Here is a 4,673-nt window from a genome sequence, read left to right on the forward strand (position 1 = left end):
AACTTCTCTCAGCTCACCCATTGCTTTCATCTTTCCCTACAGCCACCTCTGTGCCACCGAGTGCCACGGTGCAGAAGTACGGGCACGGCTTTTCCCCTGCTGCCTTGGAAAACAGCCAGAAAAGCCGTTTTCAGGGGAACTTCCAGTACTGCGCCCACAATTTCCCAGCTGGAAATACCCAAAAAGACCAAAAGTGTGGGCCTGAGGCCTGGCTCACGACTCCCCAGCGCTGGTCCTGTAGGCGCCATGAGATCAGCTCCTGGCTGCCTTTTGGTGGGGCCGGACGATCTCCTGAGAAACTCCAGCACATCCTGCATGAGCTTGGCCCACCACTGGGGTTGGACAGAGAAGGGGAAGCCTCTGCAGAAGAAGCAGGTACCCACCTCACCAAGGAAACACGAGGAAGACTATGCCATTTGGCTTTGACATTTTTGCCCAAGCTGAAATCCTCACCTTGCCTGCTGAAATTCCCATCCTGGGTGAGCGGCACGGAGATTTGGTTCCCAGGAGATTTTTGAGGGTTCTCAGTCACTCCAGTGACTTGGAGGAGGACACCAAGAGTGTGTCAGTCACAGTGATGCTCAGGGGATGAAGCCCACCAGATGAAGCCCAGTGGATGAGGCCAACCAGGTAACATGTGCTCGGTCTGCCATGCCTGGAGGGTGTGGGAAATGGAGGGAAGGGGTGAGCTGTGGATTCCCATAGCAGGACAAACATCCAGGAGACCCCAACCCATCTGCATCATAGAGAAGCTGGGATTTCTCCTGTTTTGAATGCTCTGGATGAAGGGAGCAGGATGTTTTTGCATACATTTGCAGACACTTCTAGGGGTCTATCAGGGTCTGGTGCTCCCATGCTCTCTCTGGCCCGGGGCTTGGGTTGCTGCAGTCGATTCTTTCCTCTTGATCTCCTGCCCGGCAGCATTAGGGTCCATGAGCTGCAAGTCCAGAGGTGGCTTCTGCTCCCTCCAGGCATCCTGGCCTGCTCTGTCCTTCCTGATCTCCTAGTGCCATCTGCTGCCTCACCCCAACACCGCCGTAGGGTGGTGGTAACACCCGTCGTCTCCTCATCCTCACTTTCAAAAAGAGATGGACCAGTTTGCCCACTGCTAAGCCCCGTTGGCCCCCTGACATTTTCTCTCCTCTTTTTCAGGAAAAAGGACCCCAAAGGCCCGTGGGGTGGAGGACTGTGTGATCGCTACACCACGGTTCCTAATGAATTGCCATGTCATCACATAAGGCTGCTGTGGTTTTCTGCCTTTTGATTTTAACAAGGAATACCAGAAGCTGCTCCCTGGGACACGCACCCGGGGGGCTTTCCATCCTCTGGGGTCCCCCCCCGACCTCGGACAGTGCTGGTGCCAGTCGCACTGCAGACAGATTGGGCTACACCTGTCCGAGAGCCTCCCAGCAAGCCCACTGAGATCCAGTGGATTTTTTTTGGGTGGAGTTGCTATAGCTGACCCCCCCCCCCCCCAAAAAAAAAAAAAAGAAACAAAAAAAAAGAAACAAAAAAAAGAAAAAAAAAGTGAGCTCTTCCTCTGTTCACATAATACAAAGTGTCTTTGTCTAAGTGCCTACACTTTGCCCCTCCCAAGGGGAAGGGGAAGGTGCAGGACAAAATCCAGGTGTGTGTTTCCCTTGCCCCCTTGCCATCCCAAGCTGCAACCTCCTGCTAAGTTCTTGCTTCAGAAATGTGTCCAGCTATCATGTGCTCAGGTCTTGGATGCCACCTCCTGGCTTTCCCACTGTACTGTGCAGCTCATTAATGCGCCTTGACTCCAGGCTGCTTGTCTCAATGCACACGGCAAGGGCCTTTCCCGTCACGACAATTTGTACCTACAGGTTTTATATGACCCCCGTGCAGTCTCTTACGTTTCACCTGTGTCCTTCTGTGCTCCCTGTTTGGGATATTGGGATGCTGCATCCAAGTCTCGACAGACTTCTTGTGGGGTTGGGGAATAATTTAACACGTGGGTGGTTAGGGAAATAGCAAATCAGAGGGATTTCTGGAGCTGTAAGACAGTCTGCTGATATACCAGCCTGGCAGGTAAGCAAAACTCATTAAAGGGGGCACTGTGCAATAAGGAAATGCAAGACAGGGTGCAAACAGCGTGTTCCCTGCATGTTCTCCAGCATATCCCGACTCTTTCTGCCCTCACAGTGATGTTTCTGGCTTGGGTTAGCCTACCTGTATGTCCACCAGCCAAACCCACCTCTTCCAGAGGTGTGGTATCAAGCGCCTCCATCACTAAGCAGCTTGGCCAGTCAATTTTTATTCAGCCCCACGTGCAGTGGCTGGGCTGGGGCTCTACAGAGCTGGTCCACGTGCTGCTCCCTGGGCATACAGACCTTCTCCCCATCCCATGGAGCAGGTCCACGCAGGCTTGCCAGGGAATTCCCACCACCGTTACGTGAGCTGCGGCTTCCTGGAGGTCACTGGGGAGCAGCATCTGCTGATGGCAGAAATTTTGGCAATCTCTGATCTGGAGCCATCTGAGACATCTCCTCGTGGCTGAGGCTGTTGACGTCTGTGCAGCATATGAGGAACTGGAGGACATCACTGGTCCCGCAGAGCTTGGCTTTCCAGCCAGCTGAGCCACCTGATAGCATCTGCAGGAGAGGGGCCACCAGCAGGACTGGAGGTAACAGCAGCAGTGCCGCACTGAACGCAGTGCTCGGCTTTAGAGACAGCCCTGTCTTGGGCCTTGGAGGCTCACAAGTGTTGTCCTCCAGCCTGAGGTAAAATGGTCTTCAGCCATGAAGGACTTTGGCCTGAGAGAGGAAGGATGTCATGGGGAAAGACCGTGAGAGAGGCTTTTCTGCCTGCGCTGCCGCTGCAGACCAGCAGATGGAAGCTGCCGGGCTTTGCAGGAGCCATTTTAATTACTTGCAGAAGCTGTTTGCATTGCTTTCATCAGCAGAAATGGGGTGAAGGTGCCAGAGCACGCGACCTGTGCGGCCTAGAGGCATCTGGGCACTCTCAAAGACCAGTGACAGCAACAGCACCGAGAGAGCAGCAGCTCTGCCAAACACTCCTGGCCTCAGGGACAGGAGCTGTGGTCCCCTGCGATCAGCTGGTCTGTGGACAAACACGGGCGTTAAATGTTTGCTATCCTTTCCTATGAACCCCCTTTCAAGCAGGAACTAAGTTTTGCACCCGGATGTCCCACTGGCCTCCATGAAGAGGCCCTGGCTTGCTACAAGCGTGGCTGAGCTGCCCAAGCTCTGCGCCCTGGAGCTCCGTGCCACCCGCAGACATCCCCTGCCCCAGGCGGCCCTTCATGCAGGACACAAGTCACAGCCGGCGTTGGGGTCAGGGTAAAAGCCAGCAGCACCACGGCTCCGCACCCCTGGAACGCAGCAGGGCAGGGGCATCGCTGGTGCACGCACGGTGCTGTGCCCCACACACGCCCACGTGGACACAGACACGTGCCCACTCCTCGCCCACCCGTGGTGGCACAGGCCCAGGGACCCTCGGCGCAGACATGACCTACTTTAGCTGCGAGGCGAGCCACGCTGCGCCGGTCCTGGTGTAAAAGCTTAATAGAGCCAGGCATAAATTATTCATTGCCTGGCCATGTTAATGCATGTGCTAAAGGCTTTCTTTTTTTTTTTTTTTCCAAAAAAAAAGAAAATCTCCTTTATAATTTAAAGCCTCGCACGCTCCCATCGCCGCGGATGCTCTCCAGAGGTGTTTCCGCTTAGGCGAGCAGCTCTGTGAGATGCGGGTGGAGCTGGCAGGGCAGAGCTGCCCTGCAGCCAAGCCGGCCCCGATTCAGGCAGCAGCAGGGAGGGCAACCACTGGCCCCGCTTGCTTCACCCCATGACCCTGCTCTGAGCCGCTTCCCCGTGCGGCCGAGCCTGTTCCCAGGCACGGTGGCCAGTGGAGCTATTTTTAGAGCCGCCTTTTTCTATTTTTTTTTTTTTTTTGGTTTATTTTCCTCCCGCTCCTCGCCTTGGCCAAGCAGCCTTGAAGCCCTGGGGAAGAGAGGAAAACACCGAGCCCCGGGGCAGGATGCTGCACAGGGTCCCACTGCCACCACAGCCCACCCCGGGCGCTGCGCCACGCAGGAAAGCCACGGGTGGCAGCCCCTCCTGCTGCACTGATGGGGAAAAGGCCCTCGTAGGGTGGCAGGGGTGGGGGAAGCTCCTTTACAAGCACGGGACTGCCCTCCCGGCACAGCGAGAAGCCCCCAGCAATGATTTCCTGCTGTCAGGGCCAGTGAAAAAGCAACTACCCCTCCTCCAGGGCCGCTGCTCCCAGGGCTGCTCCGGCAGGTATTGATAAGGGCAGAAGCGCCGGGGGAACCTCTCGCCCTCCTGCAGCCCCAGCTCGCCCCGAGCCCGGCACTGGAGGAGGAGCTGGGCGCTGCTGCAGCTCCCCGGCCGTTTTGCCTTCTATGGACATCTCTGCAGCAAGGAACTGCGCTGGCACGGAGCAGAGGCCACCCCAGGCCCCAGGGAGGGGGAAGAAAAACACCCAAGCCCAGCGTGGTTGCCTGTTCTTAGAGGCCTCCTGGAGAAGCTCAGCACCAACAGCCCCTTGACCACGCTGCCCTGTGCTGGGGGGGTAAAAGGAAGCCCCCCAAGCACCACTGGCAGCGGACAGAAGCCCCACACACTGCCCCATGCCCTGCCCGGCCCCAGAAGAAAACACTCCAGACCACCAGA

This window comes from Anser cygnoides, chromosome 11, assembly GCF_040182565.1.
Source record: "Anser cygnoides isolate HZ-2024a breed goose chromosome 11, Taihu_goose_T2T_genome, whole genome shotgun sequence".
Lineage (NCBI taxonomy): Eukaryota > Metazoa > Chordata > Aves > Anseriformes > Anatidae > Anser > Anser cygnoides.